Genomic DNA, 23738 nt, shown 5'->3' on the forward strand with positions numbered 1-23738 from the left:
CAGGTAGGGAACTCAGGTTAAGAATAGGAGAGCACAAATCAGCGATCAAAAACAACAAAGAAAATGCACCATTGGTTAATCACTGGAAGTAACAAGGACATAATGTAAAAGATATCAGATGGGTAATCTTGGAAACAATCAAGGAACAAACCAGATTGGGAGATAGCTCAAAAAGAAGAAAACAGCAGGTGCAATGGTTCATGATTAAATTTGATACCATCAAACATGGCCTAAATTCAAGGGAAGAGTGGGAAACCTTAATTTAAGATATAGTCATAGACAGAAGAACCAGAGATACATACAAAGGAATATATATGATATGATCCACAAATGAGTCCTACTAAATTCTTAAATAGAATGATAAAATGGAGTAGATAGGAGTAAGGGTCACATACGTAAGAAATATAGGATTGAATAAATATAAAATGCACACTTTGAGGATTAGTGAAACAGTATAAGACATTGAAAGTAGGAACTCTAAACGAGTGAAAGCTACAACAACACTAGAAGTGCCCTCGTTCCACCCGATACGGTTCACTTCTAGTGTGTTTTCCTATTGTAGAATTACTGAGTAGACAATGCAGGACCTAGTAAAATATAACCATGTACTTAAAGCAAAAAACAATATATACGAGAAAGAGAGATACATTCCGGGCATGTACATGCAAATGCCCATAATACTCTAACCGAGGAGGCAAAATCACCCCATACCGGTAGGTAAATTCAATGGCCCGTTTATGGAAGCGAAAAATAGAATAACAAAGAAATATACCCAAAAGGGTGGTAAATAGTTCGTCTTTCCGGGGGGAAAAAAATAGATCATATACCACCCACTTTTATTGTCTTAAAACCACGATAAGTTTAATTTTTAGACAAATAACAAATGATCATATATAAGTATAAAACTTCCTTGTAGAAATAAAATAAAGCCAATAAAAGTAGAATGCAATAGCGTAGGAGGGTATACAACGTCACGCTTCATCAACAGTATCGGAAATAAACATCACTCTAAGATGGCGCCGATAATGGAGGGCCAAAACAAACAGAACTGAGCATGCGCGATCCCCAGCTGCAAACAATTGCAGGGATTATCGCATTATAAAAATAGTACGCCCACAGCGTCTTCTCAGAGAAGGAGAAGAACGCGGCAGAAGCGCTGACAACTTTCCGAGCAGGTAAGCAGAAACGGGATGGCTTTGATTAGAGCTTCCGTAGATCAAGGGAAGTACGAGGTTAATTTACAATGGCAGGGAAAGCCATAGAAGGATCGCGGTAACCCTGACATACCGTAGAGACCCGTTTTTTTCATGGGCAATGCATGGATAGAACGGGAACACACTCCATGACAATGCGTGTTATCCAGGGCAGCATCTTATCAATTCCCCAGTTACATGTTATCCCCACAGACATCGTAAGCAGTAAGGTGTAGGGCAAGACAGCTAACGAGTTATCCCTTTCTAAAAAAACGGAGGGGAAACACGGATAAAAAATGCCTGCGAATTTAGATAAAAGGGTTACCCCAAAGAGGAGGGGCATTTTTTGAACAAATAAGAACATAAGCCCATATTTGCTATAAAGGCATTTCCAAGAGACCCAATAAGGGATACATGATAGAAATGAACTAAAGGGTAGACTTGAGAGACCCCTGAAAAGCAAAGGAAATTTAAATAAACTTTTCTTCGATATATGCCCGTTCATGAGAGCGTTTTAAATTATATAAAGGTAAGAAAGAAGGGGATTGAACTGTATAAGATAGGTTGCCACCCATAGAATGATAACGGCTAATTATGACCCCCTTGCCTACACAGATATTTACACATTTTGACAAAAAATCGATAAAAAGAAGGGATCCTAGCCCACCTGATCATAGAACAGGAGAAAGATTTTTAATCTTTAATTTTCACCTAGAAGCCACAGGTGACAAAGACACTACCCACTTAATTGCCGATCTCCAGTCAGTTGGACTTCGACAATTAGTCAGCTGCCCCACCCATCAAGCAGGACACACTCTCGATGGATTATTCACCAACGACCAGGACATCTCGCTGCTCACTGTTCTCCCACTAGCATGGTCAGATCACTTCGCAGTTGTCTTTACCATACCAGCTCATAATACTAACCCTCCTCAGCCCAAAACCCACGTTCCCAACAATACCAGAGTTTGGAAGAACCTTGATATCCCACTCCTCTCCACCACCCTCATCAACGCCCCCTATAAGGCCTCTTCCGACCCAAGTTTAGGGTCCAAAAGGTATCACGAATGGATCCTGGAGGCGGCTAATCAGTTAGTCCCGATCAAACGTGTTTCTCCCAATTTCGCAGTGCCATCTGCGCCATGGTTCACCGAGGACCTCAGACTACACAGACAGTACTGTAGGAACCTCAAGAGACACTGGCGAAAACATTATTGCCCCATAGAGAAGCTTAAGTACAAAAACGCCTTGGCGTTATACAAAAGATCTATCGTTACACACAAGAGCGCCTACTTTTCATCTCAAATTGAGTCTGCTCAGAACTCAGCCAGGAAGCTGTTCCAAGTTGTTAACTCGCTCGCTAATCCCCCCACAGGCCCCTCCATTGAGGCAACTCAAGATCTTTGTAATTCCGTAGCCACTTTCTTCGCATCCAAGGTTACCAAAATATACTCCACCTTCTCCCCCCCAAATGTCCTGAAATCTCTCATCCCCATCCCCTGTCTCCTTCACCGAAACCTACCTTCTCCATCTTCCAAGTGGTCTCAGCACAACAAATCAGTAAACTCACCACTGCCATCAGGTCAGGCTCCCCCCTGGACCCATGCCCACCCTCCATATCCAACTCCATCTCAGAGGTCATCACGCCTCCTCTGACGGATATCTGTAATTCCATCTTCCAGACCAGGATCTACCCAGATATATGGAAAAAATCAGTTATCAAACCACTGCTAAAAAAAACCTCTCTTGACCCTGGAGATTCAGCCAATTACAGACCCATTGCCTGTCTCCCCTTCCCTGCCAAAATCTTTGAATCTCTTATGAACCAGCAGCTTTCAGAGTTCATCGACATGCATCAACTCCTGGATGACACTCAATTTGGTTTCAGGAAGGGCCACGGCACAGAAACCGCCCTGATAAAAGCCTCTGATGAAATTAGATTCAGAAAAGGGGGTGGTGATGAACAGAGTGCCTGAATTAAGCAGACCACTCTTACCCAGTCCAAAGATCAGGGCTTGATCCATCACCGTTATTTAGCTCACTGCACCATCCCAGCTCAGAACTTGGCTATATGCAAATTAGTCTGTTCCTGTCCCAGTGCATGATGGGAACAGGGCAAACCAAACTACCAAGCCAATTCTTGTACTGGGAAGGGAACAAGCTTCTGGGGACCGGTTTCTGCCATTTCAGGCGTCGTCGGCCCGGCTTGCTTGAATCCTGATGGTGCAATGAGCAAGGGACTCACATCTGAGTATACCCTTCCACCCTTATGGTGGACAAAATGATTCAGAAAAGGTGGTGGTGATGAACAGAGTGCCTGAATTAAGCAGACCACTCTTACCCAGTCCAAAGATCAGGGCTTGATCCATCACCGTTTTTTAGCTCACTGCACCATCTCAGCTCAGAACTTGGCTATATGCAAATTAGTCTGTTCCTGTCCCAGTGCATGATGGGAACAGGGCAAACCAAACTACCAAGCCAATTCTTGTACTGGGAAGGAAACAAGCTTCCGGGGACCGGTTTCTGCCATTTCAGGCGTCGTCGGCCCGGCTTGCTTGAATCCTGTTGGTGCAATGAGCAAGGGACTCACATCTGAGTATACCCTTCCACGCTTATGGTGGACAAAATGATTCAGAAAAGGGGGTGGTGATGAACAGAGTGCCTGAATTAAGCAGACCACTCTTACCCAGTCCAAAGATCAGGGCTTGATCCATCACCGTTTTTTAGCTCACTGCACCATCCCAGCTCAGAACTTGGCTATATGCAAATTAGTCTGTTCCTGTCCCAGTGCATGATAGGAACAGGGCAAACCAAACTACCAAGCCAATTCTTGTACTGGGAAGGAAACAAGCTTCCGGGGACCGGTTTCTGCCATTTCAGGCGTCGTCGGCCCGGCTTGCTTGAATCCTGATGGTGCAATGAGCAAGGGACTCACATCTGAGTATACCCTTCCACGCTTATGGTGCACAAAATGATTCAGAAAAGGGGGTGGTGATGAACAGAGTGCCTGAATTAAGCAGACCACTCTTACCCAGTCCAAAGATCAGGGCTTGATCCATCACCGTTTTTTAGCTCACTGCACCATCCCAGCTCAGAACTTGGCTATATGCAAATTAGTCTGTTCCTGTCCCAGTGCATGATGGGAACAGGGCAAACCAAACTACCAAGCCAATTCTTGTACTGGGAAGGAAACAAGCTTCCGGGGACCGGTTTCTGCCATTTCAGGCGTCGTCGGCCCGGCTTGCTTGAATCCTGATGGTGCAATGAGCAAGGGACTCACATCTGAGTATACCCTTCTACGCTTATGGTGGACAAAATGATTCAGAAAAGGGGGTGGTGATGAACAGAGTGCCTGAATTAAGCAGACCACTCTTACCCAGTCCAAAGATCAGGGCTTGATCCATCCCCGTTTTTTAGCTCACTGCACCATCCCAGCTCAGAACTTGGCTATATGCAAATTAGTCTGTTCCTGTCATAGTGCATGATGGGAACAGGGCAAACCAAACTACCAAGCCAATTCTTGTACTGGGAAGGAAACAAGCTTCCGGGGACCGGTTTCTGCCATTTCAGGCGTCGTCAGCCCAGCTTGCTTGAATCCTGATGGTGCAATGAGCAAGGGACTCACATCTGAGTATACCCTTCCACGCTTATGGTGGACAAAATGATTCAGAAAAGGGGGTGGTGATGAACAGAGTGCCTGAATTAAGCAGACCACTCTTACCCAGTCCAAAGATCAGGGCTTGATCCATCACCGTTTTTTAGCTCACTGCACCATCCCAGCTCAGAACTTGGCTATATGCAAATTAGTCTGTTCCTGTCCCAGTGCATGATGGGAACAGGGCAAACCAAACTACCAAGCCAATTCTTGTACTGGGAAGGAAACAAGCTTCCGGGGACCGGTTTCTGCCATTTCAGGCGTCGTCGGCCCGGCTTGCTTGAATCCTGATGGTGCAATGAGCAAGGGACTCACATCTGAGTATACCCTTCCACGCTTATGGTGGACAAAATGATTCAGAAAAGGGGGTGGTGATGAACAGAGTGCCTGAGTTAAGCAGACCATTCTTACCCAGTCCAAAGATCAGGGCTTGATCCATCCCAGCTCAGAACTTGGCTATATGCAAATTAGTCTGTTCCTGTCCCAGTGCATGATGGGAACAGGGCAAACCAAACTACCAAGCCAATTCTTGTACTGGGAAGGAAACAAGCTTCCGGGGACCGGTTTCTGCCATTTCAGGCGTCGTCAGCCCGGCTTGCTTGAATCCTGAAGGTGCAATGAGCAAGGGACTCACATCTGAGTATACCCTTCCACGCTTATGGTGGAGAAAATGATTCAGAAAAGGGGGTGGTGATGAACAGAGTGCCTGAATTAAGCAGACCACTCTTACCCAGTCCAAAGATCAGGGCCGACGACGCCTGAAATGGCAGAAACCGGTCCCCGGAAGCTTGTTTCTTTCCCAGTACAAGAATTGGCTTGGTAGTTTGGTCTGCCCTGTTCCCATGATGCACTGGGCCAGGGACAGACTAATTTGCATATAGCCAGGTTCTGAGCTGGGATGGGGCAGTGAGCTAAATAACGGTGATGGATCAAGCCCTGATCTTTGGACTGGGTAAGAGTGGTCTGCTTAATTCAGACACTCTGTTCATCACCACCCCCTTTTCTGAATCGTTTTTGGCCACTATAGGTGTGGCAGGGTATACTCAGACATGAGTCCCTTGCTCACTGCTCCATCAGGATTCAAGCAAGCCGGGCCCACGAGGCTGAAATGCCAGAAACCGGTCCCCTGTAGCTTGTCTCCTTTCTGGTGAAGAATTGGCTTGGTAGTTTGGTCTGCCCTGTTCCCATGATGCACTGGGCCAGGGACGGACTAATTTGCATATAGCCAGGTTCTGAGCAGGGATGGGGCAGTGAGCTAAATAACGGTGATGGATCAAGCCCTGGTCTTTGGACTGGGTAAGAGTGGTCTGCTTAATTCAGACACTCTGTTCATCACCACCCCCTTTTCTGAATCGTTTTTGGCCACTATAGGTGTGGCAGGGTATACTCAGACATGAGTCCCTTGCTCACTGCTCCATCAGGATTCAAGCAAGCCGGGCCGACGAGGCTGAAATGCCAGAAACCGGTCCTAACCACCTATGCAGATGACACTCAGTTGGTGCTGGCTGTATATAGGGATGGACCAGCAGTTGCCTCGAGATTCCAGGAGGGGATGTTAGCCATCTGCTCCTGGATGTCGAGGAACTGCTTGAAACTAAATTCGGATAAGACCGAGGTGATGACCTTTGGCAACCTCTCTCCCGACTGGTCTCCCATTTGGTGGCCACAGCAAATGGGACCCCCTCCAGTCCCAGTGGCCAAGGTCAGAAACCTGGGAGTCATGTTTGACAACAAGTTGTCTTTTAAACATCATGTCAACATAGTGGTCTCGTCCGCTTTTTTCATGCTGAGGAAAATTAAAAAGCTGCTTCCATTCCTTCCAGCCTCAGCGGGTAAAACATTGATTACCACCCTGGTCTTCTCCAAAATGGATTACAGTAGCGCCCTCTTCCTCAATTCACAAGAACAAATCCTAAATAAGTTGCAGTCTGTTCAAAATGCGGCAGCAAGGGTCCTTCTCGGTATCCCTAAACATCACTCAACCTCCTCGGCCATACGCCACCTCCACTGGCTACGAGTCAGGAGCAGGATTAAGTTCAAGGCACTCTGTATCGTCTACAAGGCCATACATGAGAATGGACCTTGTTTCCTCAGAAACGCCTTTGGGATCTATGCCCCTGGAAGATCGCTGCGATCAGCCTCCACCTTCCTACTACCTGTCCCCCGCACCAGAACCTCTTCCTGGGGAGACAGACGTTTCCTGGTGGCAACTCCCAGACTCTGGAACTCTCTGCCTATAGCTATCAAAACCTGTCCCACTCTCATTGCCTTCCGCAGATCCTTGAAAACCTGGGTATTTGATCAATGATTCCACCAGCTGGCCCTTGCCCCATGAAGTCTTAAATGCGCCGAGACACCTTCGGGTATTTGTCGCGCAATACAAATTACGTAAATAAATAAATAAATAAATAAATAAACATGATGTGGTTAAGAGACTATTGAGAAGTGTAAGAATAAAGGCTCCACCGGGGGCGAAATATTCATCCCTATGGGACGTAGATCTATTTCTTAAAGAACTAATGAGTTGGAGTGAAAATGAGTTTTTATATTTGAAGGATGTCTCTCTGAATCTGGTTATGTTATTATGTTTGGTTTCTTTTAGAAGAGTTTCAGAAATTACGGGGTGTAGCTTTGATCCAGAGGGAGTTTGCTTTCATGTCACAAAGAGAACAAAAACAATGGTTGAACTATATTTTACCCTTATTTGGATGAGTGTAGGAAATTGTGCGTGGTGAGATGTTTATGTGAGTATGAGAGAAGAACAGAATGTTTGAGATGCAATGGGACCTCCCAGCTGATAATTTCCTTCAGAACCCCGCATAAGGCAGTGTCTGCGCCTACCTTGGCTCGCTGGGTCAAAGAGGTCATGAGAAGAGTGGAGATAGATTTATCTAGGTTTGGAGCTCACTCTAATTGAGGGGCTATTGCTTCTAAGGCCCTGATTTTTGGTGGAGGTTTGCATGGGATCTCAGCTGCGGCTGACAGGTCATCAGATTCCGTATTCAAGAAATTCTGTTTTAAGCCTGTGGATTGAGCAGTAAGGAATATTATGGCAAGGCTTTAAACATACTTAAGATTGGCCTCAATGCCTTGCCATAAAATTAAGATTTTCCACAGCTAGGATGTGTGGAAAATAATGATTTTATTTAAGACACGCAGGCTGATATTATCCCTCATTTTTGATTCCCACCCTTTAATAAATTGTTTGTGATTCTTCTCAGGAGGAGACTACAAGAAGTTACTCGAAAAGAAGAAATTGGTTTTATTTGTTCTATTAAACATTTAAGGATTGGTTTATTAAACAGTTTTTATTCACAGTTCGATGTGGCGGGATGTTCGCAGCAAGAAAGAAGGAAGATGGCTGCCACACACAGGATGAAATAGACTTTCGAGTGTTAAGCTTACTATTCTAAATTCTTTCAATTGTTTTGTAGTTGCTGCTGTGAGCTGACAATTAAGAGATATGCATAATATCAGCCTCCATATCTTTAATAAAATCATGATTTTCTACCCATCCTAGCTGTGAAAAATCTGAATTAATGTCACTATGGGCCATAGGTGAAGTGAAGGCCCAGAAAGTGATGGGGGAGTGTGGCTGAATTGTGTTTGTTAATAATTGTGTTGGGGTAAGGGGAGTTAAAACTGATGAATGAGGTAGAGTGTAACGGGAAACCAGCTACTTACATATGAAACATATGGGCATAGAAGGTGCCCCCAATGACAATGTGGAAGTTAGACATGATGCCAGATATTTTTAAAAGCGATTGTGGAGTGGGAAAGACAATTCCTTGGAATGACACCAGGTATTTTTCTCAATTTTATTTAAGACTAGCTGTACCCAGCCACGCTTTGCTGTGGATCAGTCTGGTTAAATGAAAGAGAAAGAAAAGAGTAAGCGCACGTTTCTAATATATTTAATTTCATAATGCTGGTGGATATACAATATGTTTTTGTGACTATTGTATCTATGCGTCCCTTGTAGTTGTTGCGCAGCAACCAAATCGCTAGGGCCTGTTCGGCCCTTCGATTAAAAACACGTGCGTATTGGACACGCGCGTATTCGAATCCAACGTTGTGCATATATAAACACGAGCTTAATCGAATACAACGTTGTGTCCAATTTTCAAAGCAATCGGTGAAGAAGTTTTGGAGATTTAAGATTTTGAACAAATGAACATTGACATTTTTATGTGTTTGTTTGGGCTTTCGATTAAAAACACAAGCGTATTCGACACGCGCATATTGGAATTCAACGTTGTGTATATAAAAACACAAGTGTATGGAAATCCAACGTTGTGTCAAAATTTCAAAGCAATCGGTTAAGAACTTTCGGAGATTTGCAATTTTGAACAAACAAACATTAAAATTTGTATTTATATGGATGAGCTGGCAAGTTATGGAGGGGAATGATATCAGTTAAGCCGTAATATGTAGGACGTTTTCTTACTTTTCCTCTTATTGCCTATGATGTTGTTATGTAGGGCTTGCATAGGAAGCTAATAAATAGAACACAGACTTCGAATCCAGGTTATTCTGAAGATCGAGCAGTGTAAAATTAGCTTTGTTTTTTTTACTGTCCTGTTGTCATAGCAGGAATATGTTTAGTGCTGAAATCTGTGCTCTGACTGATTGCAATCCTTCACCTCTCATGAACATATAGAAGCTTTGGAGGAGTAGGACAATATAATGGGTTCTCCTGTGCAATGAATCACCATTTGAACCATCAGCTTTGAATCCCTGCAGAAACACACTGACAGATAAAAGCATTTCATACTGATAAGTGTCTCTCAGAATGGCCCCAGTCCTCCAACCTCATTGTGAGAAAAGTGTGTGCAGATTCAGGTTGTGAGGTGGAGGGAATGTGCATTTGTTGGTGGTACATGCAAAAACAACAATTGATGGACAAAATGTAGCACAATTTCATACATTCACCCCAGTACAGAGATCTGGGCCTAAATCCATTGTTTGTTGCTCACCATGCCATTCCAGTTTGAACCCAGCCAAATACAAATCAGTCTTGACTCTGTGCCCATTGGGAACAGTCCAGCCCAAACTGTCAGGCCAGGTCCTCCCTGGACTGGAAAAAAGCATCCTAGAACCGGTTTCGGGGTTTCAACCCTCATCAGCCAGGATAGCTTGACTTCAGTGGCATGGAGAGCACGGGACCCATGTCTGGGCATACCCATTCCACTCGGCGTGACAAATGCAAAAACAACAATTGATGGACAGAATGCAGAACAATGTCATACATTCACCCCAGTACAGGGATCTGGGCCTCAATCCATCATTTTTTGTTCACCATGTCATTCCAGTTTGAACCCAGCTATATGCAAATCAGTCTTGGCCCTGTGTACAATGGGAACAGTCCAGCCTGACCTGCCAGGCCAGGTCCTCCCTGGACTGGAATCAAGCATCCTAGGACCGGTTTCGGTGTTTGAATCATTCAGCATTCCATCCATCATTTGTTGCAGTTACACTTTTTGCCCTAAGTGTGATGGGTATGCCCAGATGAGGGTCCCTAGCCCACTGTGCCAGTGGAGACAAGCTAGCCTGGCATGTGAAAGGTGACATACCCCAAAACCGGTCCCGTGATGCTTATTCTGGTCCAGGGAGGACCTGGCTTGGCAGTTCGGTCTGGACTGTTCCCATGAGGCACAGGGTCAAGACTGATTTGCATACATCTGGGTCCCAAGTGGGATGGCGTGAAGGGCAAAAGAACGATGGATTTCACCCAGATCTCTTGACTGGGGGATAATGTTTGAATCATTCAGCATTCCGTCCATCATTTGTTGCAGTTACACTTTTCGCCCTAAGTGGCATGGGTATGCCCAGACGTGGGTCCCTTGCTCACTGTGCCACTGGATTTGAATGTATGACAATGCAGCGCATGCTTTCACAATGCATGCCATTACAACACATTTTTATAACGCAAATACCATTAAAACGAATGTTTCTACAACGCATACCATTACTACGCGATGTAATTTAAAAGCATTAAAAGAACCATTACAACAAAAAACAATACAACGCATACCATTATAACGCATATAAAATAATACTTTTAAAATAATTTTGTAAAATACCTCCTGGGACGGGATGCAGGGAAAATAGGGGTTTTGGGTGGGGAAGTGTATTAAAATGTGGGAAACAACTGAGCACATATTATTTAAAAAGCGAGCATGTTTTTAAAATTAATACTCGGTATCAAAATGAATACTCGAGTATTAATCGAGTAACAAAGAGTATTAAAATTCAAAACCATATAAAAAAAGGAAATAATATAGAAACAGAAATAATTCGCATTCACCTAACTCATCCTGAAAATAGTTCTTAAATCATAACCAGAGCCGCCATTTTAAAACAAAATGAAAAAACAAGTCCTACAACAGTTTTCGGGACCAAAACACCAAGCCACTGAAAACAAAATGGAGGAGTAAATACTGTTGAAATTATTAAACACTAAGGGGCCCATTAGGATGGCGGGGGGGACCGCAGCGGATGGAAAGACCGCCCGCCGTTTTTCCGCCCTGGTCGCAAGGCGACCGGGGCGGAAAACGTCTAATAAGGTGGCGGTATCTTTTAAACACCGCCATTCATATTATGATGTGCTTAAACAGATGCCTTTCCGGATAGGCATGCGGTCTTCACTTCGGGGGCCCCCAGCGGTCCCCCATGGTGAAGGAGGGGGTGGATGGGTGCACATGGGGGGTACGTGCGGTACCCCCCTGCATTTGCATACACAATGCGGCAGGCACCGCGTGGGGCCTGCCGCTTTGTGTATGCAAATGCATACATGCATTTTTAGCATTGTGGCGCACCGCCCGCCACAATGTTAAAAATGCATGATGCGCCCGACACTGTTGCGGGTGCATCCTAATATGCAGTGCAGGACCGTCGCTCAGCTCGCAGGCGGTCCCGTTTTCCGCAAGGGTGGCGGACTGGCAAAGTCCGCCCGCCATCCTAATGGGGGCCTAAGTTTTAAAGATTAACTTTAAAATATAAGTTCTCAAATCAAACGAATCAGAAAAAAACACGTTTAAAAACGAAACTTTTACCTAAAATTATGGTGACACACACAAAAATCTATAAATAGTAGTAAGACACCATTTTAAAGCCAGTGGTCAACTGACTACCAGTGAGAGCAGACGGATTTCCGCACACTCCTACGTTTACCGAGAAAGGAGAACTCAACAAATAGAATACCTCAACTCTGCAAAATTCAAGTAAGTATAACACATAGAAAATATCATCATATCATTATATAAATTAATTTTCTATAAATTTTAAAAATAAATTCATTATATTTTACAGTTTTCCACACACTTATTATTTTATTTATTTTATTTTAGGTTTTTATAGAGCGCGTAGTCACCCTCGAGTATCCCAGCGCTGAAACCTCGTACTCCTACAGGGGGGGGGCAAGGGAAACTTCAAGTAGATCGAGGAAAGAGGAGGGTTTTGAGGGACTTCCTAAATCTTAGGAGGTTAGGTTCCGCTCTAAGGCTCGGGGGAAGAGCGTTCCACTTGAAAATCGAAACAACAAATTAGAAAATACAGATATTCATTTCACGATATTAGTAGTAAGTACATCTTTTAAAAAGCAATAATTTTAGAATAGTATGTCAAACTAAATATTTCTTTCTTTTTTAAATTAATCAATGAAATAAATAATATGAAGCACGTTTGTATGTTTTGTAGAAACTGGAAAGGCTTTTTTAAATTAAAATCAAAATGATAAAGCCGAACATGTAATTATTTCTTAAAAACGTACAAATATTTAGTAAGCTAAACGGTATAATGTTTTCGAATTTTCAGCTTACTAAAACATTTTGTGGAGAAATCTTTTTATAAAAAAAGATTGAAGAAAGCACACGAACAATTTATAAAGACAACTTTTTGAAAGGTAAAGACACTGACCAGTGAAAAAATGTATATTTTATTTAAACATTTTTAGAATAGCAAAACTAATTTTTAAACTGATTAAAAATTATATTATCATACAAGTGGAAAAAAACAATGACATTCAATTTTATATATCATTTTATAAACTCTGAATATCCATGTATTAACGATAAATAAATCTCCATAAAATAGACTTTTAATAAATAGAAATTAAACAGTTGTTTAACTCCTTTATCCCAAAACAGATACATTTACAGAAATAGCAACTTCAAAAAGAGAATCCAACAACCAGCTGAAGACCATTTTCTTCTAAATTCGATACCATCCACAATTCATCCAAATTACACAAAAGGTAAATAAAAATATAAAATGTACAAAGTTATCAATTAACCTCTTTTAATTCCTCAATCATTTACCAAACCCCCAAAAAAGCTCACAAAACTTACATTTTCTTTTTTAAATTTCAAACAGCTGAACGAATTCAGAGATCACCCAAGCAAAAAGAAGATCAACAAAGTACATCAACCGAAAGAAGTAATCAAGTTATAAAAAGGTAAACAGAAAATACATTTTATTTCGATACACAGTATAAAAGTAGTAATTACTTACTATTCTAACTTCAGGGGGTCTTGAAGTAGGGTAAGTACTGGATAGTGCAGGTGTATAACTTACTTTTCCAACTCCAGTGTGGTGTTAAAGTAAGGTAAGTGCTGGATAGTGCAAACTTACTTTTCTTACTCCAGTGGATGTGTTGAAGTAGGATAATAGCTGGATAGTGCTTCTGTATCACTTAGTATTCTAGCTACAGTGGGGTATTGAGGTAGGGTAAATGCTGGATAGTGCTGGAGTATACCTTTCTAATCTAACTTCAGGGAGCTGTTGATGTAGAGAAAGTACTAGATAGTGCTGGTGTATTATTAACTATTATAACTCCAGGGAGGTGTTGAAGTAGGCTAAGTCCAGGATAGTACAGTTGAGTAACTGAACTCAGAATATATCGAAAATATTTGTATTACCATGAAATACAATTTTAATAATTAGAAAATAAACTGTTTTATAACTCCTGTATCCCAAAACAGATACCTTCTAAGAAATAGCAACTTCAAAAATAGAAACCAAAAACAACCAGAAGACCATCTTCTTGAAAATAAGAAACCATCCACAATTCATCCAAATATAAAAAAATTGGTAAATAGTAATGTAAAATGAAGAAAAATATCAATGAACCACTTTTAAATCCTCATAGAATTACCTCTCCAAAAAAAGGGACACAAAACGTACATTTATTTTTTTTAAATTGTAAACAGCGCAACAAATTTAAAGATCATCAAAGCAAAAACAAGAACAACAAAGTACATATACACAAAGAAGCAATCAAGTTATAAAAAGGTAAACAAGAAATATATTTGTATTTGCTTGATAGTGTAAAATAACTAATTACTATCCAAACTTAAAGGAATGTAAAAGTAGGGTAAGTGTTGGATTGGGCAGGTGTATATCTTACTACTCTAACTCCAGGGGGGTATTGAAATAGGATAAGTGCTGGATAGTGCAGGTGTATACATTACTAATCTAACTCCGGGGGTGTGTACAAGTAGGGTAAGTGCTGGATAGTGCAGATGTATAACTTACTATTCTAACTCCACAGGGGTGTTGAAGTAGGGTAAGTGCTGGATAGTTCAGGTGTATAACTTACTATTTTAACTCCAGGAGGGTGTTGAAGTAGGGTAAGTGCTGGATAGTGCAGCTATATAACTTACTATTCTATCTCCAGGGGGTGTTGAAGTAGGGTAAGTGCTGTATAGTGCAGCTGTATAACCTACTATTCTAACCCCAGGGGGGGTTTGAAGTAGGGAAAGTGCTGGATAGTACAGGTGTATAACTTACTATTCTAACTCTAGGGGGATGTTGATTTAGGGTAAGAGCTGGATAGTGCAGGTGTATAACTTACTATTCTAACTCCAAGGGGGTATAGAAGTAGGGTAAGTGCTGGATAGTGCAAGTGAATACCCTACTATTCTGCTCCGGGGGGTGTTGAAGTAGGGTGATTGCTGGATAGTACAACTGTATAACTTACTATTCTAACTCCAGGGGGGTGTTGAAGTAGGGTAAGTGCTGGATAGTGCAGGTGTTTAACTTGCTATTCTAACTCTACAGGGGTGTTTAAGTAGGGTAAGTGCTGGATAATGCAGTTGTGTAACTTACTATTCTAACTCAAGGGACTGAGAAAGAAATAAAAGATTATTTTAGTCAATGAAGTTTTAAAAATAGACTGTTTTTTTAAACACATTTTTTAAAGTACAAATATTTTTTTACAATACAATGTTTTTTCATTTCAGATAATGTCATCAGATAAAACGGCCAAATATATAACATCAAACAAAGGAAACCGACTGTTAAAACATGCAGGATACATATATTGCAAGGAGAGAATTAGTGAACCAAGAAGGTATTGGAGGTGCGTGCAATATTACTCAAGCCATTGCAAAGCCAGAGCAGTTACTCTAGGTGACACAGTTGTTAAAGCATCTGAACATAACCACTCTGCCTCTGCAATGGACCTAGAGGTAAGAGAAACAATTAACGAAATGAAAGATATTGCAAACACCTCCAATGATTCTTCTGGTTCAATTTTAAGGGAGGTTGCCCAGCATGTCCCTAGTCATGTAGCTAGCAGTATGCCAATAATACCAAATCTGAGAAGAATTATTCAAAGAAAAAAACAGGCAAGTAACCCACAAAGAACTACTCCTCAAACCTATTCTGATATTCAAATTCCTCCTGAACTCACTCTTTCTATATCTATTGAACCTTTCATCCTGCATGATAACCAAAACCCTCAAAAACGAATAATTATCTTCAGCACACCCCATAATCTTGCCAAGATAGAGAATAGTGAAATTTGGATGATGGATGGGACATTTAAAAGCACGCCCATCCCTTCTCACAAATTTACACTACTCATGCAAAAATTAACAACACAGTTGTTCCCTTAGTGTACAGTTTGCTACCTGACAAACAATCCACAACGTACACTGAACTTTTGACAGTGATTAAATCAAAATCACCAAACAGAAGTCCTTGAAAAATAATAATCGATTTTGAATTTGCAATGATAAATGTTATTACAAAAACGTACACGGATACCCAAATTCAGGGATGTTTTTTCCATTTTTCCCAGGCATTTTGGCGTAAATTAAAAAAAAAAAACCTAGTTGTGGATTATGCATCAGATAGCAAACTGCAATTTGAATTAAAAAAACTAACTGTACTTTGCTCCGTTCCTCCTGATAGTGTAGACGAGTACTACACTGCAATTACTGAATCTGAATTTTACACAGCAAACGAGGAAAAATTGGCACCCTTTCTAAATTATTTTGAGGACACAAGAATTGGGCATCTAAGCAGGTCGGGTCGCGGGAGGAAGCCACGTTTCCCTGTGGAGTGGTGGAACTACTACACAAGCTGCTTAGAAGGAGAAGCAAAGACAAACAATGCCACAGAGGGATGGCACAACTCCTTCAATCACCCAATTGGAAATCACCCAAACTTTTATCATTTTTTGGAAACTTTGAAGAAGGAGCAAAGTTTCCAAGAAATGAGAATGTCACAAGCATTAACAGGTAGTCTAAACCCACACAATTCTAAAAGATCTAAAGAAATGTCTGAAAGACTATTGAGTACCGTACAACAATTTTCGTTGTTTGTGGCTTTAGACTACCTAGATAATGTTGCTCACATACTACATTATTAACTCTACCTACACCATAACTTTACCGTTTTGCCCTAAGTTATTTAAACAATCTAACTAATTTTACATTTTCTAATTTCATTTTTTTCAAATTAATAAGTCTGGTCACCTTACCTTAGATGTCTTCTTTTTTCTTTTCTTTTCTTTGAAAATCCAAACCAAATCCATGCTTTTTTTAATCCATCGACAAATCCACTCCATCGAAAAAAAAACAATAAGGAATGCTTCAATGGAAATAAGCATTCACCCCAAAAAAATGAAACAATCAATTCTCCAAAGATGGTAATCCATTTAAAATTTAAAAAGACCTGATGAAAAAGATCGATTCACAGTATTCCCAAAAATAAAAATCTTCTCCTATTCCAAACGATTTCGAAATCCAAAACCCAATAAAAAATCTTCTCCAAATCCAAACGATTTCAAAAAACAAATCCAAATGAAACATCGATCATTCTCCTTTTTTCTATTTTCAATGCCAATCTTGAAAACACACAATCCAAAGAATCTCCCAAAAATTTCACAGCTTTCACGATCCCCAAAAATATGTCCAAAAACTAAAATATTTCTCCAAAACAAATCCAATCCTTCGAAATCGATCTTCGTCTTGATCCGGTCTTTGCAAAACCCTTTTGTTTTGAAAATAAACATTCATATTCAGTTTTTTACAGTACTATAACCATTATACATATATACAAATTACAATTACATTTTTTAAACTAATTACAGGTGACCCGACAACGGCATACTCTATCTACACGATCGGCGACATGCTAAAAGGGTGATAATAATTACATAAACTATTCCTCCCTATTCTCTCCTTGCAATATATATATCTAAAAACATCAATGCATTTATAAATAAAGTTAATAAAGTTTCCTACCTGAGCGCAGGTCTCCTTGCTTCTGCTCTGTCCATCGATGCTCCACAAAATGGCCGCGATGGAGCACGTCCACGCGTATACGTCATCCGGAGCTATGAAGAATAAAAAAGGACTATTTATTTACTATTTACTGTAAAATACAAGATATGTATTAAAACATTTTTTTATAATTAAATACATACATAATTCATTTTTCTAAAAATATGTAAAAAATTAAATAAATATTTCTTTATTTAATTAATCTTTTTTTGAATTAAATATAACTAAAACAGTCTCGCATTACATTTTTATTATTAATATACATTTTTATTTTACTACTATTATTAATATAATGTTGTGAATAATAACTAAATAATGTACTTACCTCTATACTTGTCCCATTTACTTCTGATCTGCCCCGCATCAGTCTTCATTTGAACTTGAAAGATACACGCGGTAAACACATAGCCTGCTATTGAAATAAATAAAGGACAATACATTACATTGAAGTCAATGGAAAAGCGTGAGAAAATATGTTCTTTTTTTTAAATATATTTTTAACCTATCAATTGTTCCAAAACTATTTTTAAAAAATATATTAAAACATCTCTAATCATAATATTATTTTTTAAATTAAATATTTTATTAATTCTTTTTTTTAATTATATTAAATAATAATTTTTATATTAATAAACACACTTTTAGTGTATTTATTACATTTGTATTATATTTTTTAAATACATGTGAATAACATTTCATATTTTTTTACATATTTTAATTATTTTTATGAAAGGATTAAATAGGATAGTATTTTCTAAATACTATTTTAAATTCTTTTTATTTTTAAAATATACTAAGTACTGGATAGTATACTGTAAATGCTTATTAGGGTTGTTAGGGTTGTGCTAATAATAACAAATAGTAATCCATGTCTATGTGAAAGTAGAAGAACTGATAAATAATACATGCTTATTAATTACTATTCTTATACCTTATTGTTAATAAATTAGGTTAAGTGCTGCATACTATAGGAAAATACCTGGAAGGGAACTACAATTAAAATATTAACTAGATAGTGTAGTATATTTATTTTACCACTTGTGGAGTATTATGTGATTTATCTTTAAAAACATTTTTAAGAGATTATTGATTTTTTTAATATAAAAAATTCTGTGTAGTGCTGGAATAATAATAAGTATTCAAAAAACTTTTTAGTATAAATATTTTAAGCAAAAAATATTTTGTAATACTTGAGTAATTATTACTATTCTAAATCCATTACATTTCATTAGTATTAATTAATAAAACTAATACTGAAGTATTATTAACTATTCCAAATCCTAGATTTTTTTCCCAAACTTAATTTAACCACTAGGGAGTATTATTTCGGTTTCAAAACAAATCAAGAGTAGTTATTCTTAATACTAATACAGGAGTAATATTTACTATACTAAATCCATTAAATTTCATGTTTATTAATCAATAATACTACAACATGAGTATTAATCATTAGGGGGTATATAAAATTAAGCTAAGTAATAGATATTTTAAATTAATTAATTTAACTACTAGGAAGTACTAGTTGGGTATTACAACCATAACAGGAGTATTAATTTCTAAACCAAATACTATTTAATTGCTTTTAATTAATTAAACTACTGGTGAGTATTTTTCACATGAGTCATAAATGTGTGCAATTCAGTCTGTGCCGTTCATGGCTCCAAATGATCCTTATATATGTAGAGTGCTAATGTAGGTTGAACAATAACATCAATGTATATATTAATGTTACACTATATACTCTTGAATGCAGGTGTCACGTATACTTACTGTCATGTAATTTCATTGCTTACTTTGTGATTTAGCGGACTAAAGCAATGCAGAAATATTGTATATGTATATATATATTTAAACGTGCACCCGCATATTATAAAATGGGCCCCAACGAAGTTAATACCTTAAGTTAGCTACATTACATTAATCCCTTCGACGCTCATGACGAGCTTAGCTCGTCATGAGGTACACCTCTCGTACGCTCATGACGAGCTGAGCTCGTCATGAACTGCGGGTTTTTGCAAACTTCAGCGCACAGCGGGAAAATGAGCCGCACGCATGGAGTTAAAGGTCCGACTTCTGGTCCCATGAGAATTTGTTAGGTTCTTGCATTCTGCTGACGTGCTTTCTTAGCAGGAGTTAGCTGATACATTTTTTGTAACAAGTAATAGTTATATGTCTGGGAATAGATTCAAACGAGGAGCACATGAGAACTCTGTAGACAGACAATGGACTGTTGCCTTTACCAAGGATTGTGGGATTGAGATGATGTTCCCATGTTCAGACTGTGATTTTGCTATGATGTTTTATTCTAAATACCATGGTCAACTTTAGAGACTTTTCAACCAAATACAATCAATACTGCTGAGGGGAGTTGAACGGTGAACTTCATTGATTATAATTTATCGAATGACTTGGACAGAGGGGCAGATTACTTCGGACTTCTTTCCAGACCACATGCTGAATTCCTTTCCTGAACTTTCTCGGCAAGTTTCTTGCAGAGCTTTCCTTTGGACTCTGGCATGCACAATCTTCCCTATTGCCACAAAACCCCCAAGTCTCATGGGCTTTTAAATTGACTTTTAGAGGCATTCCGCTATGTCGCAGTAAATTCCCTAAATGTGGCTTAGACCTACACTTCCTGATATCTTGAAGACTCCAGACCAAACATAAGCAATGCTGTTGCTAATACTCCTAGTACTCTTTTGCGTAATCCTTATTGTCTTTTGTAGATTTCTACAATGAGCAGTCAGCCGCGGCCCGTGGAGGGAGTTCGGTTGTGCAGGGAGGCGGTGCGGGGGAGATGCAGGGTGGAGGGTGGTAAAACAACGGAATATGGATGATTGCAGGTAAGTAAACTATTTATTAAATAAAACTAATTTTGTTAGGGTAGCATGAAATATGAAATGTGAAGAGAGCTGGGTGCTTGGGTGGCAGGTCGCCAGACTGGGTTATTTTTTCGTTTGTGTTTGCCTTAGAAGGATGAGGGGTGTTTATTTCTTAGAACTGACATAGGGAGTAGCAGGATGCCACATCAATATTATTTATATGGGAATGGCGGTGAGGAATGGTATTATCAAGGGTGGGTGGGGAGGGCTGACAGGTCACTTACATTTTAAGTGAGCAAAAGGAGCCTGATAAAAAGGGTTGTGGGCCTGGGTGGCTAGAACCAGGGTATACAAGGATTGCTTATGGCTTCTGGACCCCTGTGAAGCTCATGTGAACAGGGAAAGAGGGCATACCATAAGATTGTAAAATCCAAGAACAGTATAGATGTTTTTTTCAAGCACCCCGAATGTATACTTAAGAATTGCTGGTAGTTGGTACAACCTCCAAAAAGTTACCGTAACATATTGCAGCACATGTGAAAATATTTCAATAATATAAGTTAAACATCCCAAATGAAAAAAAATTTTTTTGTAAGAAAGTTAAACCAGTCTTACATAATAAATATTGAGGGAGTAAAGAAGAAAAAGAGAATTCTCCTTTGAGTCTTGTTTGTTGCGTGAACCATATCATAAACCCCCAGATGCATCAACAACCCATTTTGCGATTCCTTAATAGCGAAAAATACTGATTCGCTATTAAGGAATAGCAAAATGGAATGCATCAAGAAATCACAAAAAAATAGCGATTTCTTAGAATTCCTTAATTGCGACTCGCAAATTGCGACTCGCAATTAAGGAATACCTCCCCATTCATTCCTATGGGCCTAGAGGCCCATAGGAATGAATGGGAAGACAATCTCAATTTGCGAATCGCAATTAGCAAATCGCAAATTGAGATTGCGATTTCAAGGGTGCAGGGGTGTCCAAAGGACAGCCCTGTTGCACCCCTGAAATTGATCTGTGCACATATGTTGCCCACACACATGCCCTTAGGGCATGTGTGGGCGCAACATGAAACTTTGAAAAATGCACTTTAGTGCATTTTGCAAAGTTTTTGCAAATTACCATGAAGTTGTACTTCATGGTAATTTGCGTGCCCTTTTAGCGAATACGCTATTTTTAAAACGTTCATGCATTGCATTTAAGGAATCTCCATTTGAGATTCCTTATATGCAAATAATCGCAATTTAGCGATTTCTCAATTTGCGATTTTTGCATTTGGGATGATGCATCCCAAATGCAAAAATACCGGTCGCAAAGGGGCAGATTCTCAGAATCTGCCCCTTTGCGACCGGTATTTTTGTTTGATGCATATAGCTGTAACGGCCACATGCATCAATCTAGGATTTTGCCTTTCCTAAATAGCGAAAATTAAGGAATCGCTATTTAGGAATTGCAAAATCCTATGCATCAAAAAATCCTATTTTTTTTTAGGATTTCTTAAATTTCGGAATTTGCGATTCCTTAATTGCGAATCGCAATTAAGGAATGGCATTACATTGATTCCTATGGGCCTAGAGGCCCATAGGAATCAATGCCGTTTTGCATTTCTTTTTTTAGGAAATCGCAATTTGTTGATGCATTGCAAGGGTGCAGAGGGGGGTCCAAAGGACCCCCTCCTGCACCCCTGAAATGTATCTTAAAGTGCATGTTTCACACACACATGTCCTAAGGACATGTGTGTCTGTAACATGACACTTTTCAAAATGCATTTTTGTGCTTTTTGAAACAATTTCACAAATTAACACGAGGGTCAACCTCGTGTTAATTTGCACTTCCTATTTCAAAATTCGCTTTTTTTATTTTTATTGATGCATTGCATTTAAGGAATCGATCGCACAAATGCGATTCCTTAAATGCATTCACATTTTTAGGAAATGCAAAAAAAACGAATTTTGGAAAAATGTTTCATGCATCCCAAAAACGTATTTAGGAAGCGCAAACGGCCGAATTTACCGATTCGCACCGTTTGCACTTCCTAAATAGGTTGATGCATGTGGGGGTAAGTCTCTTAAGCATTTTATTTTTCGATTCGCCACAACTCACTTATTTTGTAGACATGGCTTTATCACTGAGATCCGGGTACTTGAAAGTGATATTCCAATGATTCTTTTTATGAAGAGCCTTTCAAGGGTCTGCCTCCACTCGTAGCTCGCTGGTGTTAAAATGAGAAATGTGCAATATTTATGGGAGCAGTTAATTTAGAATTAAACGAGCTTTTCTGCAGATTATAAGAAACGTACACCGTGGAAGCGTATTGAATTAAGTCAGCAGGCCTCCCCCTCTGGAAAGGAGCATTCGTCAATGAGGCATTACTCCCCGCTGCGTCATAAAACTACCCGCTGACAGCCGCGCTCGAGGACGGAGGACATGGCCGCCGAGCCATTTGTCTAGCATGCGGCATGCCTTCATTTAGCAGCCAAGATGAGTGTTCACACAGAGATGCATTGCCTTTCCAATAATAATCCACATAGGGTCAGAGTTATGGTTTATAAGTGCTGCTCTTTCTAATGGATATTATTTCGGATGATCACAATATGTCAAGTGTTTGCCAAAGAGACTGTAGATCCGCAGAATGGCGACAGAGGAGAGATCATCAGTTCAGGTTAAGTATCAGTTAACCATCTTAAAGTGCTAGGCATGCCTCACCCCTAATTCGAAAGAGCTTCTCGTGCTGTCTCAATTGGCACTTTTGTGGGTGGGCCGTTATGAGGGAATGATAATGTTAGTGTGAAAGATTGCACTATGGCTGAAGTGCTCTACGCAGTTAGATATTATCCGGAAGGTGAGAGGTATAACAGAGAGAACATAAAGCAAGACCGAGATGCCAAAAACATAAAAGGCAAAAATCAACGGAATGGCCCTCTTAGGACTGCATCCACCTTTTTGTCTGTAAGCAAATCCGTTTCATGTCCGCCTGATGTCATGAATGATCTCAGTTCCTTCCAGTGATTTGTTGAATAATCTTCCCCTGTATAGAACAATCACTGAGTGCCACATGCAATCCAGGAAAGCCCTTACAACGTGGCTATTTTCAATTTAGCTTTCTCTCTTTCACTGCACTTTTCAGCACCAAGACGCATGTGGGTAACAGGGCGTTCTATACATTTTATTTTCATTTCAGTGTGCATTCTCACTAGGCGTGCTCAACGCGGAGCGGGGCACCTGATTAACAAAACCAAAGACAAATATAAAAACCCACCTGCAACTCATGCATCAGCACACTATTGGACTCCGGCCATACGGAGAGTTCAGCAAGCAACAAAGAAGCGCCAGTGAAGGGAGCAGTCATTCCATCCACTTTCATTGGAGGAAAATCTGGGATGGCCCCTGGGTGTTGCAGTCTAAGATTGGATTGTCCACACCCACAGGTACCTGAGACCTTTGATGTGGTAGGGCACAGCTAAGCACCTATCCCTAGTACCCTCATGACTCT

The sequence above is a fragment of the Lissotriton helveticus genome, chromosome 2_1 (assembly GCF_964261635.1).
Source record: "Lissotriton helveticus chromosome 2_1, aLisHel1.1, whole genome shotgun sequence".
In the NCBI taxonomy this organism is placed as follows: Eukaryota; Metazoa; Chordata; class Amphibia; order Caudata; family Salamandridae; genus Lissotriton; species Lissotriton helveticus.